Here is a 9,012-nt window from a genome sequence, read left to right as displayed (position 1 = left end):
GGAGATCTGTAACAATAAAAGAGAAGAAGAAAAACCTCTTCAACTAGTTTCCTATAGATATGACAATAACATCAGCATGTAACAGTGCTAGCCACCCTCCCTCACAGGGCAACATGAGTAGTGGGCCTACAGTCACTGAGACAACATATGTTGATATCAGGCTTAAGCAGGACATCTGGAACAAGAGGAGACAAAAAGAAAACGTAGCTCCTCAACTACTTTCCTCATTTAGATGTGACAATAACATGACATGTGACAGTGGTAGTGAGTAGAGACGTTCACTGAGCTAACACTCACATACAAAAGCATTCTGGGATATTTAAGTTGCATTTGATTACTACTTGACTGAGTGATCTGTTTTGCAAAGCAGACTGATAAGCTAAACAGTCATCATGAGAGGTGCAGAGGAAGTTTTTTGAATGAAGGAAATCAGTTGAATATAATTATAATATGTTGATATTTCCTGAGCAGATCACTGTGAGTCCAGGAAGGAGATATAATACATGGACAAAAGTATGTGGAACTCAGCAGTGAGTTTTACAACAGAGGATTATTTTTACGCTCTACGTGGTTCAACACTCGGTGGTCCGTTCTGTGAGCTTGTGTTGTCTACCACTTCACGACTGAGCCGTTTAAATCCACTCGTAGGGCTTCTTAACGAATCACCTGGTGGGTCGTCGACAAGCTTCATTAATGCAGTAATGAATCAATGTTATAAGCTCTGAACAAAGTTATATCCTGATTGGTGATTTGCTGGTCTCTCCTCATTACTGAAGAGAATTTACACCACAACATTCAATCAGTTTTGTTGATGACACTGTCAAGGACTAAACACAAATATGTTGGATAAAAGATTGTAGTTTGCTATGTTTGATACTGTAAGAGGTAGAAATGGGTTCTTAGTCACTCAGGATCGGGTTGGGAATAATGCAGGCAGGAGACAGGAATAAGTTCACTTCACTTTATAGAAAATAAACAGCTGGACATCCATCAGGCAGCTTCACTTCAGTACCATCTGAACTACAATGATCTGCCCATGAACATCTCCCATAAACCAATATGACAAACACAAATATAATGTTTAAATACATCTGACATCTCTCCCTCTCTTTAAATAAAATAAAAACACATAAAACATGATACATGGTAATAATGTATAATGTACAAATAAATCTCTCAATATGACCAGTCTCTTACCTGAACAGATCACATGACGATAATATTCAGCAATACAGACATCAGGTCTTAATTCTATGATGTCACACTGTCTAATAGAAGACTCATCTCCCCTGCATCTGCTACTATATATTCTGACTCCTATTCTTCCATCTTCAATCAGAGGTCCTCTAGATGCAGCTACAGGATTCCCACAGTCCAGCTCTCTACACACAACCTTAGTCTCTCTCATGCTCCACCACCTAGTACATAGAACTGTCCACTCTCCTCTGTAGAAGACTTCCACTGTCCCAGAACAGGAAGTGGTCCCATTCACCAGTCTGACTGAGAGTTCAGCTGTAAACAGCAGAGAGGAAAACACAGTGGTGAGGACAGATGATGACAGTGATTCTGTTATTCTAACAGCAGTAATGCTTTGTGGTTGACAAGTATTAGTAGTTCCATAAAACACTACTTGTTATTGGGTTTTAGAATGGTTTGTATGGACACATGAATTTCTCCATGTGGGATAATAAAGTTGACTAATATTGAACTGCTATAATCACTGTAGATTCATACTCTACCTACCTGGTGGACTGACGCTTTGAGCCTGGAGATCTGAGGAGAAAGAGAGAGACAGAGGAGAAAGAGAGAGGAAGAGACAGAGAGATAGAGAGGAAGAGGAGAAAGGGAGGAGTCAGAGGAAGAGAGAGACAGAGGAGAAAGGGAGGAGTCAGAGGAAGAGAGAGACAGAGGAGAAAGGGAGGAGTCAGAGGAAGAGAGAGACAGAGGAGAAAGGGAGGAGTTAGAGGAAGAGAGAGACAGAGGAGAAAGGGAGGAGTCAGAGGAAGAGAGAGACAGAGGAGAAAGGGAGGAGTCAGAGGAAGAGAGAGACAGAGGAGAAAGGGAGGAGTCAGAGGAAGAGAGAGACAGAGGTTAAATGAACATCAACATGACCTTTCATGATGTGATGGGAAGACAGGCTTATTGTTGGTATTGTGCAACAACACCCATGTGTACATACACTATATATACAAAAGTATGTGGACACCCCTTCAAATCAGTGGATTCTATTTCAGCCACACCCCTTCCTGACAGATGTATTAAATCAAGCACTTAGCCATGCAATCTCCATAGACAAACATTGGCAGTAGAATGGCCTTAATGAAGAGCTCAGTGACTTTCAACATGGCAACGTCATAGGATGCTACCTTTCAAATGGTCAAATTTCTGCCCTGCTAGAGCTGTCCCAGTCAACTGTAAGTGCTGTTATTGTGAAGTGGAAACATCTAGGAGCAGCAGTGGCTTAGCCTCGAAGAACGGGACCGTGAGTGCTGAAACCGTACAAAATCGTCTGTCCTCGGTTGCAACACTCACTAACGAGTTCCAAACTTCCTCTGGAAGCAACGTCAGCACAAGAACTGTTCGTCTGGAGCTTCATGAAATGGGTTTCCATGGCAGCCACACACAAGCCTAAGATCACCATGGGAAATGCCGGCTTGAGATGTGTAAAGATCTCCGACATTGGACTCTGGAGCAGTGGAAACACGTTCTCTGGAGTGATGAATGACGCTTCACCATCTGGCAATATGATGGACAAATCTGGGTTTGGCGGATGCCAGGAGAACTCTACCTGCCCCAATGCATATTGTCAACTGTAAAGTTTGGTGGAGGAGGAATAATGGTTTGGGGTTGTTTATCATGGTTCTTAACGCTACAGTAAACAATGTGATGAAACATTAAACATATATAACAAATATACTTTAATATACTATATTCACATGCTTTTAGTACTCACACATGAATCATATCATGTATGCAGGTCATGTGTTGTTTTGAGCCAACAGTAAAAACACACTGACAGGACAGTTCCTCTTGTGGCCACTAGGTGGTAATCTGGTGACACAGACGCAGGACTGTAGACTAGAAAGAAGCATTGTCCAAATTATCTCTCCTTTCTCCTAAAGTTCACTTGTTCACTTCCCTTCACTGAAATGACTGCTATACTAAATATGGTGGAAACACCCACTTGATAACAGAAAGTAGAGTCCTCTGAGTGGAACGGAGACAAACAGTACCTCCTCTCCCCTTCTCACATCCTCCTCTTCTCTCCCCTCTCCCCCCTCTCCTCCCCCTTCTCATCTTATCCCCCCCTCTTCACTTCTCCCCTTCTCATCTCCTCTTCTCCCCGTCTCACCCTCTCCTCTCCTCGGCTCCCCCTTCTCCTCTTATCCCTGCTCTCCTCTCCCCTCTCGTTTCCCCTCTACTCCCATCTGCACTCCACTCCTCTACTCTCTTCCCCCCTCCCCTCTCCTCTCTTCCCTCTCCCTCTCCCCTTCTCCCTCCCTCTCCTCTCTCTTCACATCTTCTCACCCTCTCCTCTTCCTTTCCTCTCTCCCTCTCTCCCACCCTCTCCTCTTCTCCCCTCTCCTCTTCTCTTCTTCTCCCCCCCTCTTCTCTCTCTTCACCTCTTCTTCTCTTCTCCCCCTCTCCTCTCTACCCTCATCTTGTCCCCAATCTCCTCTACTATTCTCCCCTCTCCGCCCTCTACTCCCCTACCCCCTCCCCCTCCTCCCCGTCGCCTGCTCCACTTCTCACCCCCACTCCTCTTATCCCCCTCTCCACTTCTCTCAGGAACACGTACAGGTTGGTTTGATCTAGGACACACTAACATGACCCCACTATGGAAAGGTGAGTCTCTCAGGAACACGTACAGGTTGGTTTGATCTAGGACACACTAACATGACCCCACTATGGAAAGGTGAGTCTCTCAGGAACACATACAGGTTGGTTTGATCTAGGACACACTAACATGACCCCACTATGGAAAGGTGAGTCTCTCAGGAACAAATACAGGTTGTATTGATCTAGGACACACTAACATGACCCCACTATGGAAAGGTGAGTCTCTCAGGAACACATACAGGTTGTATTGATCTAGGACACACTAACATGACCCCACTATGGAAAGGTGAGTCTCTCAGGAACACGTACAGGTTGGTTTGATCTAGGACACACTAACATGACCCCACTATGGAAAGGTGAGTCTCTCAGGAACACGTACAGGTTGGTTTGATCTAGGACACACTAACATGACCCCACTATGGAAAGGTGAGTCTCTCAGGAACACATACAGGTTGGTTTGATCTAGGACACACTAACATGACCCCACTATGGAAAGGTGAGTCTCTCAGGAACACGTACAGGTTGGTTTGATCTAGGACACACTAACATGACCCCACTATGGAAAGGTGAGTCTCTCAGGAACACATACAGGTTGTATTGATCTAGGACACACTAACATGACCCCACTATGGAAAGGTGAGTCTCTCAGGAACACGTACAGGTTGGTTTGATCTTGGACGCCCACAAGCTTTACAAGACTCGTCTGAAGGTCTCCTGGTACCAGTTTAACACATTAATGGAAGAATATATGGAGATAGTTTAGTGCCCAAAATAAGAGGTTAAAAACATGTAGAATAATATAAGAATAATATGAGTTTTTCTTTCTTATATCAATCAAACATGATTTTTCAAAAAAGAAAATCTAAAATCCAGGTAAAAAAAATAAAAAATCACAGTAGGACAGTATTCATAGACTGGTGGGGGTCATGGAGAGAGTTGAGTTATGTACTAGACTGGTGGGGGTCGGGGGAGAGAGTTGAGTTATGTACTAGACTGGTGGGGTTCAGAGAGAGAGTTGAGTTATGTACTAGACTGGTGAGGGCCGGGGAGAGAGTTGAGTTATGTACTAGACTGGTGGGGTTCAGAGAGAGAGTTGAGTTATGTACTAGACTGGTGGGGGCCGGGGAGAGAGTTGAGTTATGTACTAGACTGGTGTGGGTCAGGGAGAGAGTTGAGTTATGTACTAGACTGGTGGGGGTCAGGGAGAGAGTTGAGTTATGTACTAGACTGGTGGGGGTCAGGGAGAGAGTTGAGTTATGTACTAGACTGGTGGGGGTCAGGGAGAGAGTTGAGTTATGTACTAGACTGGTGGGGGTCAGGGAGAAAGTTGAGTTATATACTAGACTGGTGGGGGTCAGGGAGAGAGTTGAGTTATGTACTTGACTGGTGGGGGTCGGGGAGAGAGTTGAGTTATGTACTTAACTGGTGGGGGTCAGGGAGAGAGTTGAGTTATTGTCACGGCTCCTCCTCTGCAGTGCAGGGGGCGGTTCCTCCTGCAGGCAGAGGAGGGTCGTTAGTGATTGGAGCCACCTGGGCTCAGGGTATAAAGCTGTCACTAATCACTTTTCTCTCTCTCTCTCTCTGCTCCTCCAGGTATGCTCATGATTTGTTTGTTCCTTTGTAGTTTTGCATAGGTTTCACTCAGTCATGTTCACACACACATATTCACGCATCCATGCACTTTACATACACCTTACATCATGATACTTCCACACCTCATTCCTTTTTCTTAGTTTAAGTTAATAGGTTGTTTATAATAAAGAACACTTTTAATTGGCCTATAATTGTTGTTCGTGTCCCCTCATTTTTGTCACAGGCTATGAGCCGGCTTGTGACAAGTGGGGACTCGTCCGGGATAGTAGTTAACTTGGGTTAGTTTAGTTCAGTTTGCCAAATGTTTTTGTTTGAGGGTAAGTTTTGGTTGGGCCAATTTTGTTGAAGAGAGAGTTGAGAGCCATGTGTTCTTTTGGTTCAGTTAGCTTGGTAGCTAAGCAATTCTGTGTTTTTCTGGGTTTTGTTCAGGTGGGAGTCCTCTCCTGTTCAGGCATATCAGCGAGTGTCAATAGGAGGCTTGTGGTGTTTTTGTTTTAGGTGGCAGTGAACGTGGGTAGAGCATCCCTTTCCCTTTTCCCCTACATCGGCTCGGGAGCACCTCCGTGGTTATGGGAGGGCCGCCAGTTTCTGGTTGTCTTTTCCACTCCACTGGTTTTGTGTGCATAAAACTCCACCACATGTGACTGCACGAAGACCAGGGCCAGTTAGTTAGTAGTTTTTGGAGGATAGTGGGGTGTGGCTCCTGTCCTTGAACCCAGACTGACAGCAGGTGAGTTGTGTGTTTTTTGGAGCATTTGTAATAGTTGTATTGGTTGAGGAAAATGTCTTCCATTTTGAGTAGTTTTGTTCAAGCTCCTTCAGAGGTAGCCTTAGAGTTGTGTACTAAGGAGCAGATAGTTGAAATTGCTGAACATTATCAGATTGAGATTGTTGATAAAAAAATTAAAGAGATCGTTAACTAGATTAAAGCAGGGTTTTAGGGAAATGGGTGTTTTTGACGGTCAGTATACTAGTAGTGAGGGTGCAAGTTTTCAGTCTAGTCCTTTAACTTTTGAGCAGCAGAGGGAACTGCTGCAAATGCAGTTGGAGATAGCATTTCTCAATCGCTCTAATAGACCAGAAAGACTACCACAGTTTGATGTTTCACAGAATCTTCGTTTGTTGCCTAAATTTGATGAGTCAGATCCAGACACATACTTTGCTTTATTTGAGCGTATTGCGGAGGCTAGAGCTTGGTCAGATTTGGACATGACTATGTTGTTGCAATGTGTACTTACAGGTAAAGCACTTGAGGCTTTTGCAGCACTGAGTGTAGCTGACAGTAAAGTTTTTGCTAAAGTTAAATCAGCAGTTCTGAAGGTCTACGAGTTTGTGCCAGAGGCATATCGTCAACGTTTTCGTTACAGGAAAAAGTTAGATTCACAAACCTATTCTGAGTTTGTTCGTAATTTGACTTCTGCGTTTAATCGTTGGTGTACAGCTTCTGAAGTTAGTACTTTTGAGGGTCTGTCTAATTTGATTGTGTTAGAACAGTTCAAAAATTCTGTGTCTGACCAGGTTGCTACATATATGAATGAATGAATGTAAAGTTAAGTCTCCAAGTGATGCAGCAATCCTTGCAGATGAGTACAGGCTAACACATAAAAGCCATTTTGAGTCAAACAGTGACATGTACCATAAAACTAACATTACTCCTAGGAATAGTAAGTCACCTTTTTTGGGGGCTTCTTTCCAAAAGCCTCAGCAGACGTTTGGGTCTGGAGGACTTAAAGCACCGGTTAATGCTAATACCTGTCGCTACTGTTTAGTTGAAGGACATTGGAAGAAAAATTGTCCTCTGCTTAAATCAAAACAGTCAGGTCAAGTTAAACCTGCTGTGATGGCAAGTCCTGTTACAGCCTCTGACCACCAGGGTGAGCTGTTTCAGCCACTAGTCGAGTTTGATTCTCAGTCTTCCCGTTGTGATTTTTCAGCCTTTATTTCAGATGGTGTAGTGTCCCTGGTAGATGGCAACCACAATGTTAAAATCAAGATCCTAAGAGACACTGGAGCTTTAGATTCTTTTATTCTGGAATCTGTTTTGCCGTTCTCTAAAGAGTCTGATACTGGCCGTTGTGTAATGGTATGTGGTATGGGTTTAGTTCCATTCTCTTGTCCTTTACATGAAGTTACCCTAAAATGTGTTCTAGTAGAGGGTGATGTAGATGTTGGGGTTAGACCCCAGTTGCCAGTAGAGGGAGTCCACATGATTTTGGGGAATGACTTGGCAGGTAGTAAGGTGTGGGCAGATGGCAAACTAAACATCTGTAAGAAGCAACCTTCAGTGTCACCTGCAAGGGAATCTCCGGATCAAAATTGTGTGTCTCCTGAGATATTTCCAGTCTGTGCGGTTACCCGCGCAGCCTCTCGTAAGGAGATTGAGAGTAGGCCAGAAAGTCTTGAGTTGCCAGTCAAACTCCAGACAGAACAGTTGACTAGTTCTAGAGATTCATTGACTGAGCAAAAGGCCGATACTACTTTAGCTGATCTGTTTGATAAAGTGGTTCCTGATTCAGTGGTGAGGAATAGTGCTCAGTGTTATTTTCTTTTTGATGGGCTGTTGGTCAGGAAATGGGTTCCACACTATGATCAGGGTTTAGGAGAACCAGTCTTTCAAATAGTTGTACCTACTAGTTTGCGAAAGAAAGTGTTGCAAACTTCACATGGTGATGTGACAGGTCATATGGGTGTTCGTAAAACTTATGATCGCATACTTCGTTATTTTTTTCTGGCCACGTTTAAAGCGGGATGTAGCTCAGTTTATTAAAACTTGTCATACGTGTCAGCGCACAAGTAAGCCAAACCAGGTCTTACAAGACACTCCATTGCAAACCCACTTAATTGAGCATGACATAGACATCGGAGATGCTAAGCCTATCAAACAGAGATTTTATCGTGTATCTGAGGAGGAGAGACTGAAACTGGAAACAGAGATGCAGCCTATGTTGGAAAATGGTATTGATTTGGAAAAATGTGAGTTTGCCAAAGCCACAGTCACATACCTAGGCAAGGTTGTTGGTCAGGGATTTGTCTGTCCCGTGGAAGCCAAGGTTCAGGCTGTGAAGCAGTTTCCACAGCCCTCTACAAAGAAAGAACTGATGCGCTTCCTGGGAATGGCGGGGTACTACCGTGCTTATTGTAAAAACTTTTCGGTAGTGTCCCCCCTGACCAATCTGTTGAAGGCCAAGGCTGAATTTATCTGGTCCACCCAGTGTCAAGAGGCATTTGATGCAGTTAAGGCTCTTTTGTGTTTGGCACCTGTGTTGGCAGCACCAAATTTTGGGAAACCTTTCAAATTGCAGGTAGACGCCAGTCAAATCGGTGCTGGGGCTGTGCTTCTCCAGGAGAATGACAACAAGGTTGAGTGTCCAGTCAGTTTCTTCTCCCGAAAATTTAATAAGTATCAGAAAAACTATTCTGTAATTGAAAAGGAGGCTTTAGGTCTCATTTGGGCTTTACAGCACTTCGAGGTCTATGTTGGTTCTGGTTTGACCCCTTTAACTGTGTTCACTGACCACAACCCACTGGTTTTTCTGAGGTCCCTGCAAAACCCCAACCAGCGCCTGATGCGTTGGGCTT

At 44.0% G+C, this 9,012-nt stretch overlaps 1 long non-coding RNA gene across 1 annotated transcript; it reads right to left on the bottom strand.

The window, feature by feature from the left end:
* Nucleotides 1–434: 434 nt before the first annotated feature.
* LOC129846754 (uncharacterized) lies at nt 435–4,066 on the bottom strand. Its single transcript, XR_008758288.1, has 3 exons — nt 4,010–4,066; nt 1,744–1,773; nt 435–1,512 (listed from the first exon to the last, which is right to left on the bottom strand). It is a non-coding gene; the product is annotated as an uncharacterized LOC129846754 (long non-coding RNA).
* Nucleotides 4,067–9,012: the final 4,946 nt, after the last annotated feature.

The sequence above is a fragment of the Salvelinus fontinalis genome, unplaced genomic scaffold, assembly GCF_029448725.1.
Source record: "Salvelinus fontinalis isolate EN_2023a unplaced genomic scaffold, ASM2944872v1 scaffold_0617, whole genome shotgun sequence".
Lineage (NCBI taxonomy): Eukaryota > Metazoa > Chordata > Actinopteri > Salmoniformes > Salmonidae > Salvelinus > Salvelinus fontinalis.
The sequence above is the reverse complement of the archived record's forward strand: the minus strand, read 5'-3'. Positions and strand labels throughout refer to the sequence as shown.